Here is a 9,733-nt window from a genome sequence, read left to right on the forward strand (position 1 = left end):
AGTTCTCAAGATCAGTTTGAAATCAAGAAGGCAACTTACAAACAACTCTGCATGCAAGTTTCTATAAGCAACTTACAAGCAGCTACGCAATGAGGTTCCTATAAGCAACTTACACCATATTGATCATATAAGCCTCTTACAAGTAGCCCTACAAGTATTTCTTTCAATCAACTTACAACTAGCTTCTTTTAAGTGGTTTTCAGCGAGGCAGCAAACAATAATGTTACTACACTTTTTCTTTAACTATAATTTTTTTTTACATTAACATCAAGGCAGAGTGTTGTAAAATATGATGTCCAAATGTTTTTCCTTTGTGCCCAAGAATATGGGTCCCACATATTTTTTGGGCCAAAGTTTTTTGTTTTATATGAATAAATAGTGAAATAAAAATAGCTCTCCCTTCCCTATCTTATTATGTAGATTATTCTTGCACTATTTAATTATATTTATATCACAGTCTTTAATTTATAACAATTACATGTGTATACATAATTCCGAAAACTAATAATAGGTTGTTGATGTATTTGGTAAATGTAACAACATGTTCCCATCGTTATAGAAAGCAAACGGGGAAAAATTTAGGGCCGGAAAACTTTTTCGTAGTAACTTGAAATTTCCAAACCTAGTCCAGATTTGAACGAAATTAGAGTCAATGAGGTCTAGGAAAATCTAGTAACAAATGAGAGGTCTATTAATGAATTTAATTACAAGATTAGATAGCTAGACGTTAAGAAACCCGTACAACTTTACGAAATTGAATTCAGGTGAGTAGAACTCCCGAAATTGATCTTAGCGTGAACGGGTAGTTTCTGAGTGTCATGGGTTGAAGGTATGTTGTGAAATGGAAGGTTAAGACTCGTAATTCGACTCACTGGTTCCTGCATGCCGCTAGGGTGGGATTATTTCCGCCTAGGCGGGGCCGCTGTGGCGGGGTGAGGACTGCTATGGCGGGGCAGTCATGACTTAAGTCGGAAATAAACCCAAAAAATGTTTTATTTGGCACTTCTCGACTTTGAGAGCTAAGGAACGATCCAAAGTGTGTAATTGCTAGTGTTTTACCATTCTTGAGGTTAAAGGTAAGGTTTCCACTCCCCGAATCCATTTTTCAATCTGTAGAAATTAGTTTCGCGGTTAATTATTGTTGGGGAAGGGGTTTGGAACTGTTTGGATAGTAGGAAAATCCCTAATTTGGATATTGGGATCATTGGTTTGATATAGGGTTAATAGAGTTGACTGTAATCCAGGTAATTAGACATTAGTTATTGATCCTCGTGTTTTATTGATTGTTTGTTGACCAAGAACAAGCGGAAAGAATCCAGAAAGGGAATAAGCAAGTTTCATAGGGGATTCAAGCATTGTTCGAGGTAGGATATGGTTGTGATTTCAGGTTGGTGTGATATGTATTTGTAGTTACTTCATTATAATGCATGTATGTATGTGAATGTTGCATTATTGATCACACTCTTTGTAAATGAGGATGATTGAATAATTGTATGCCATGAATCATGATTTGATTGTATGATTATGAAAATGTACATTGTGATTGTGGCTTGATGAATGGATCTGGTGTTACGTTCTGACACACTAACTGGGATCGATTGCCACGTACCGGCATAAACATTGGAACAGGTGTCACGTTCCGACACACTAACTTGGATCGGGTACCACGTGCCAGTACGCTAAAAGTTTAGGTGTGGGTTCCGTGAGAGGACCAATGACTTGACGTAATTGTATATCTTGAGATTATGAAATTGTACGTTATTCGTAAGTGAAAATCGATATTGTAAATGTTCGATGCATGCATGTTTATTATTGTTGTAATGACTTATATATGTTTCACCTATTTGGGATAGCCGTGTGATCCTACCAGTACACTGTGGTTGTGTACTGATACTGCACTTGCTCTTTCTTTGTTGAGTATAACTCATCTTCAGACGGTTATATTGATAGACCACACTTAGATTATTAGAATAAGAATGTTATAGCTTATGCATCACGACAGATGACGGTGCATGAAAGGAATTATCCGACACATGATTTGGTGTTGGCAGCGATAGTGTTTACTCTTACGATCTGGCGGCATTACCTATATGGTGTCAAGTGTTGTTAAGTGTTTACTGATCATCATAGCTTGCAACATGTTTTCACTCAAAAGGATCTGAATTTGAGAAAACGAAGGTGGATGGAGTTACTCAAGGATTATGATGTGATCATCCAATATCATCCGGGTAAGGCTAATGTAGTGGCAGACGCACTAAGTCAAAAAATGGTAAGTATGGGTATTTTGGCTTGCTTGAGTGTAACAAAGTGATCTTTGGCTAAAAAAATGGAGACCTTGGAGTTTAAATTCATACAGTTGGGCATCTCAGAGAAAGATAGGGTATTAGCTAGCATTGAGGTTATGGCCACGTTCATTGAGGAGATTAAGGCCATATAGTTTGAGGATGAAAATTTGAATGAGCTTAGAAAGAAGATTGTAATTGGTAAGGCACAAAAGACCACTCTTTATTTGGAAGGTGTGCTCAATTTTAAAGGAAGGATTTTTGTTCCTTGAGTCGATGACTTGATACAAAAATTGTTGACAGAATCCCATGGTCCACAATATTCCATTCATCCGGGTGTGACCAAGATGTACCGAGATTTGAAGTGAATTTATTGGTAGCAGGGCATGAAGAAGGATATAGCGGAGTTTGTGGCTAAGAGTCAAAATTGCCAACAAGTAAAGTCTGAACATCAAAGGCCTGCAGGTTTTCTTCAGAGAATGCCAATTCCGGAATGGAAGTGGGAAATGATAACTATGGACTTCGTGGTTGGTCTTCCTAATAGTTTGGGGAAGTTTGATTCTATTTGGGTTGTGGTCGACAGATTGACTAAGTCAGCCCATTTTATCCCGGTCAGAGTAGATTATAATGCACAACAATTGGCTAAGGTGTATGTGAAATAGATAGTAAGGCTGCATGGGGTGCCCCTTTCTATCATCTCAGACTGTGGTACCCAATTCACATCAAAGTTATGGAGGAAATTGCATGATGAATTGGGCACACAACTCACTTTTAGCAAAGCCTTCCATCCACATAAGGACGGACAGTCAGAGAGGACTATTCAAGTGTTAGAAGACATGTTAAGGGCGTGTGTGATTTACTTTGGGGGACATTGGGATAAGTTCTTACAATTGTGTAAGTTCTCCTATAATAATAATTATCATTCCAGCATAGATATGGAACCGTTTTAAGCACTTTATCTCAGGGGATGTAGATCATCCATATGATAGTTCGAGGCTGGAGATGTGAAACCTTTGTGAGTTGACTTAGTGAAGGATGCTCAAGATAAGGTGAAGAGTATTTAAGCTAAGCTTTTGGCAGCCCAGAATAGATAGAAGAAGTATGTGTACCATAAGGTGAGAGACATTACATTTCAGACTGGTGAGAATGTTCTTCTAAAAGTATCACCAATGAAGGGGGTGATGAGATTTGGCAAGAAGGGCAAGCTAAGTCTGCGATACATTGGTCCATTCGAGATTCTTAAATGTGTAGGGCTAGTGTCTTATTGGTTGGCCTTACCTCCTAACTTATAGGGAGTTCATTCGGTATTTCATGTATCCATATTGAAGATATATCATGGTGAGGAGACTACATAATAAAATGGGACTCAGTTGTGTTATACATGTACCTTCAATATGATGAGGAACTAATTGCAATTATTGATTGTGATATTCGGAAGTTGAGGACCAAAGAGATTAAGTGCGTGAAATTTCAATGGAAGCATCGTCTAGTTGAGGAAGCTACTTGGCAAACCTAAAAGGACATGCGAGACATGTATCCCCAATTGTTTGTAGATTCAGGTAATACTCCATTCTTACTTTAGCTTGTTTCTCCTAAGTTTGTTACTCGGGGACGAGTGATGGGTAAATTGGTATCTATTGTGACGACCTATTCCCGTTGTTATATAAAAGCCAACGGGAAAATATTTAGGGCCGAAAAACTTTTTCATATTAACTTGAAATTTCCCAACCTAGTCCAGATTTGGACGAAATCAGAGTCAGTGAGGTCTAGGAAAATTTGGTAACAAATGAGATATCTATTAATGAATTTGATTACATGAGTGGATAGCTAAGATGTTAAGGAACCCGTATGACTTTACTGAATTGAATTCGGGCCGGGTAGTTTCTAAGTATCATGGGTTGAAGGTGTGTTGTGAAATAGGGGTTTGAGACTCTTAATTCGACTCACTGATTTCGTGCAAGAAGCCAGGGTGGGATTATTTTCGCCAGGGCGGGGCCGCTGTGGTGGGGTGAGGACCGTTGTGGCGGGGCAGTCGCGACTTAAGTTGGAAGTAAATTCCAAAAACGTTTTATTCTGCACTTTTCGACTTTGATAGCTAAGGAACGACCCCAGGAGTTTTGTTGACAGTTGTCCACCATTCTTGAGGCTAAAGGTAAGGTTTCCACTCTCCGAATTCATTTTTCGATCAATATAAGTTAGTTTTGCGGGTAATTATTGTTGGGGAAGGGTTTTAGAAATGTTTGGATGGTGGGAAAAGTCCTAATTTGGATATTGGGATCATGGGTTTTATTTAGGGTTGATAGAGTTGATTGTAATCCAGGTAATTATACATTGTTTATGGATCCTCGTGTTATATTGATTGTTTGTAGACCAAGAACAAGAGGAAATAATCTGGAAAGGGAAGAAGCAAGTTTTTTAGGGGATTCAAGCTTTGTTTGAGGTAGGTGATGGTTATGATATCATGTTGGTGTGATATGTATTTGTATTTACTTCATTATAATGCATGTATTTATGTGAATGTTTCATTATTAATCACACTATTCGTAAATGAGGATGATTGAATAATTATATGCCATGAATCATGACTTGATTGCATGATTACGAGAATGTACATTGTGATTGTGATTGTGGCTTGATTAATGGATCTAGTGTTAAGTTGCGACACACTAAGTAGGATTGGGTGCCACGTAACGGCATAAACATTGGAACATGTGTCACGATCGGACATACTAACTTGGATCGGGTACCACATACCGGTACGCTAATAGTTTGGGTGTGGGTTCCGTGAGAGGACCAATGACTTGACATAATTCTATATCTAGAGATTGTAAAATTGTACGTTGTTTGTAAGTGATAATCGATATTGTATATGTTCGGTGTATGCATATTTATTATTGTTTTAATGACTTATATATGTTTCACCTATTTGGGATAGCCGCGTCATCCTACCAGTACACTGTGGTTGTGTATTGATACTGCACTTTCTCTTTCTTTATCGAGTACAGTGCATCTTCAGGCGGCTATTTATAGACCTCGCTTATAAGATCAATGATCAATCGAATTGAAGGGTGAGCTAGTTCTTATGGACTGCTGATATGCTCAAATTACACCTCCCTAAAGAAGTATAAGCTATCATTGTCAAATAAAAAACCCAACTTGTAGGTTGGGGTCGATCCTATGAGGAATACAATTTAGACTTAAACTTAACTCAATATTATATTCGTTTAGTCGAATTATTTCCAAGAAAAGTAATTAAAGGGGGGGGGGGGATTTCTGTAAGCAAATAACCGATTGTTGTTATATAACAAGTGAGCTAGATTCAAACTTTGTTTTATCAATGAGAGAGAGAAACTAGGGTGTATGTGTTCCCCATAAGCTCTTAACGCGGTAATCCGAATAAAAGTAACCTTTTACTATTGTATCACATCCAAAGTTGGTAAGCTAGGTACCCCTAAGTGATTGGTCCTCCAAATAGGGAATTTCACTCCGCACCATGGTCCGGCTACGTGTGTACAATTTTCTAATCCTTACCTTCACCTCAGATTAGACATCACATCAATGTATGTCTTAGTTTTCACCCTCGCACCAATTGACATTAGACTATTAGATAGTATCACACTAAATCTCTATTAATAATTATTTTCTTATTAACTTCCTCCTTGGTCCGGCAAGTAGCAGCAAGGTGAGTTCTAACGCGTGCACTCGTTAAAAAGAATTCGAAGCGAAATAATTATCAATGCATGCATCAACACTATTCAAGAATTACTTAGGTAGTATTCATACGTTGTTAGTATCCCTAAGTGATTGGTTCTCCAAATAGGGAATTTCACTCCGCACCTTGGTCCGGCTACGTGTGTATAATTTTCTAATCCTTACCTCCACCTCAGATTAGACATCACATCAATGTATGTCTTAGTTTTCACCCTCGCACCAATTGACATTAGACTATTAGATAGTATCACACTAAATCTCTATTGATAATTCTTTTCTTATTAACTTCCTCCTTGGTCCGGCAATTAGCAACAAGGTGAGTTCTAACGCGTGCAATCGTTAAAAAGAATTCGAAGCGAAAGAATTGTCAATGCATGGATCAACATTATTCAAGAATTACTTAGTTAGTATTCCTACGTTGTTAATTGCTCATGGTTCCCACAACCCTAGTTGTGGATTTAGCTACTCATGCTTGAAAGAACACAATTCATATTTTTAGAAGAAGAATTCATGAAATTACGTATTGCGTAGAAGAAACCCGTAATCTCCAATTAAAATTCAAAGCAAAAATCTTATAAACCGATATCTGGAAATCAAATTGCTAAAGTTCGCAAGTTAATTCCCAAGAGAACATTAAGAACTAAAAGTAAACAATAATGTCTGACACCCAAAAATGAGGTTTACATACCCCATTTATAGAAAAACAGGTCCTAAACAAAAAGGAAAGAAAATAAGGAAATAAACTTCTAGACGCAGCTTTGATCGACGACTTCGACCTACAGACCGTGGGTTGACCTATGGTCTGTAGGTCCCTTCTGTTGATCAACACTTAGACTTTTTCTGCAGAGGCTTGAATCTTCAACTCCCTGATACAAACAACGGATGTAAAAAACGGACCGTAGGCTGACCTACGGTCTGTGGCTTCTCTTCCATGGGTCCATTCTTAGAACTTTTCATCTGGTACTGTTACTCCAAACTCTCTGATCCATCGACGGATGTGCAGGACTGCCCATGGGTCGACCTACAATCCGTCATTTGCCTCCGTAGTTCCACACTTTTGTCATACTTCCCCGATGCTCCATCTACGCCACCCATCTACTGACCGTGATTGGACCTACGATCCGTAGGTGGCTCCTTTTATAGATTTCTAGTTTCATCTCACACTTCCACGTCCAAGCCTATTTCCTGCAAATATAACACAAAAACATTAATTCCTAATACAATATGTCCCTAGATGCACACAACTCTTAAGTGAAATGTATCAAAAATATCGTAAAATCACGGTATATCAACACCCTCAACTTAAACTTGTTGTTTGTCATCAAGTGACGCACTAAACTCTAAATGACACTTGTGTAGAAGCAGACATACAAACTTAAGCAATCACATGGCTATTTCAATCCATCCCATTTCCCAGTGCAAATCTTTTCCCTTAGACTAAATAAGCTAACTCATGCGGATCAAGATATGACAAAGATCGACCAAGAGACAACACAACATACACTTTTTCACAATCACCAAGGTACCAACTTTTCGACAATGTAACTAGTGCCCTCACTTCAAACGAATTCCTTTTCGCACAGAAGCTATGAATTTAGAGTTTTAGGATACATTCAACGCTCATGCTCAGAAGCGACTTCAAGTACAGTTAGTTCTCAATACAATAGGCTTTCCCTTATTTTCAGTGCTTAGACTCCCCAAACTAGTTTCTAGGATCACTAAAGGACTTTCTTTAGCTTGTAACGTAGGCTCAGGGTCAGGTGTGGTACATTTGGGTAATTTTTAGTGACTTTATGCCTTCCTTGACATTACATTGGCTTTTACCTTTTTGCTAAACCTATTTTTGACATCTTTTCATTGTGCTTTCTTTCCCTTGACTCCTTTAAACATGTATTTGACTTTTGACTTTGTGGCTCTTATTTTTCACTTTCCTCTTTTGATTTTTTTTCTATCACTTAATTTTTGTTTAGTTTTCAGCACTTCTATTTATCATCTTTTTGCTTCTTTTGAACAAAGTCACATCCTTTTCTATCTTTTCTTCTTCTCTTTTCAACACAAAACTCTTTTCATACCCTTTTTTCGGTTTCCTCTTTCATAGCCACCCTCAAATTATGGATTTTACATTAGTTGAGGTGCACAATATCCGATGTTGGACCAGGGCCAAGATTAAGGTATCTTTTGACTTAGCCATGCTCAACTTAGGTTTTTGGCCTAAGTCAAGGTCCACATGTCCAAAGAGGGACTGGGGACAAGACAATTATTTAAGTGAATGTGAGTTAGGTGAATCAAAAGAAATGGTCTATTTAAGGCTCAAATATTTGGAGCAAAAGGGAACAATGCTGTCATTTGGTTAGACTCCTTATTCTTATTTAGTATTTCGAATGAATTCTTATTTCTATTTATTTTTTATTGAATTTTATTTTACAGAATAAACCTAAACTAAAACTAAACTGAACTAAATGAAGCGAAGTTTACTGAAATAGTGTACTTGTACTATAAATACTATAAAGAAAAGAAGAATGGGATAAATTAGATAAATATACGGAACCCCTTCTATTATATATATATAATTCTTTGCTGACATAATTGGAAGTTCCTATAATAAATTGATAGCTTTTGGAAAAGGAGGAAGGCGCAATTTCAATATTCTTTGATTTCAAAGGAACATTATCAATCATCTAAAAAATGAAAAAAAAATAGGGAAAAGCCGGCTATCGGAATCGAACCGATGACCATCGCATTACAAATGCGATGCTCTAACCTCTGAGCTAAGCGGGCCCACATCACAGAAATCTTATATGCATAGTAATTGACTAAACTACTGGAATTGGAATCTTAGTTATTAACTAGTCAATATTCTATTGAATATTCTAGAGCATAAGGATTAATATAGCGATCTAGAATTTCGATTTATCACAATTCTAATACTAATATTATTAAATAGTGATTGTAAATATTGTTAATATTCTTTGATTTTCAATTTGAATTGAATGGTAAATATTCTTTTTCATTTCTTTTTTTGGCATTTGAAATACTTTTTATTACAGTTCTATATTATATATATCTCTCATTCTATATTTATTTCAAATTCTAATTGTTTAATGGAATGGTTAGTTATAACTAATGAGACATTCCTCCGCTTTCAGGGGAAAGTGAAGATAAAAAACAAGAATCGATCGTTCAAGTATTCCAAATTGAATGGCAAAATGACAGGAAGCGAGACATATAGATCGGGTATATATCCATCTATATTGAATTGCGGATTCCGAAATGATAAAATCATTTTTGATTGGACAAAAAAAGGGTCTCCTATAGAAGATAGTTAAGAAAATAAAAGAGGAGAAAACGCGTTTTCGAGATAGGAATCGGTATCTAATGAATTCAATGGTTCCAGTATAAATGAAAGAAAAATAAAAAGGAATGAAATCACAACGAGATCCTAATCTCAAAACAAAAAGAAAGGGGGATATGGCGAAATTGGTAGACGCTACGGACTTAATTGGATTGAGCCTTGGTATGGAAACTTACTAAGTGATCACTTTCAAATTCAGAGAAACCCTGGAATTAACAAAAATGGGCAATCCTGAGCCAAATCCTGTTTTCTGAAAACAAACAAAGGTTCAGAAAAAAAGGATAGGTGCAGAGACTCAATGGAAGCTATTCTAACAAATGGAGTTAAATGCGTTGGTAGAGGACTCTTTACATCGAAACTTCAGAAAGAAAAAGAATGAAGTGAAGGA

The 9,733-nt window shown here is 36.9% G+C and overlaps 1 non-coding gene across 1 annotated transcript; it reads right to left on the minus strand.

Moving 5' to 3' along the window:
• Positions 1 to 8,698: 8,698 nt before the first annotated feature.
• On the minus strand, positions 8,699 to 8,771 carry TRNAT-UGU (transfer RNA threonine (anticodon UGU)). Its single transcript has one exon. It is a non-coding gene; the product is annotated as a tRNA-Thr (tRNA).
• Between the last annotated feature and the right edge of the window lie 962 nt (positions 8,772 to 9,733).

This window comes from Solanum tuberosum, unplaced genomic scaffold (genome assembly GCF_000226075.1).
Source record: "Solanum tuberosum cultivar DM 1-3 516 R44 unplaced genomic scaffold, SolTub_3.0 scf00120, whole genome shotgun sequence".
NCBI classification, from domain to species: domain Eukaryota; kingdom Viridiplantae; phylum Streptophyta; class Magnoliopsida; order Solanales; family Solanaceae; genus Solanum; species Solanum tuberosum.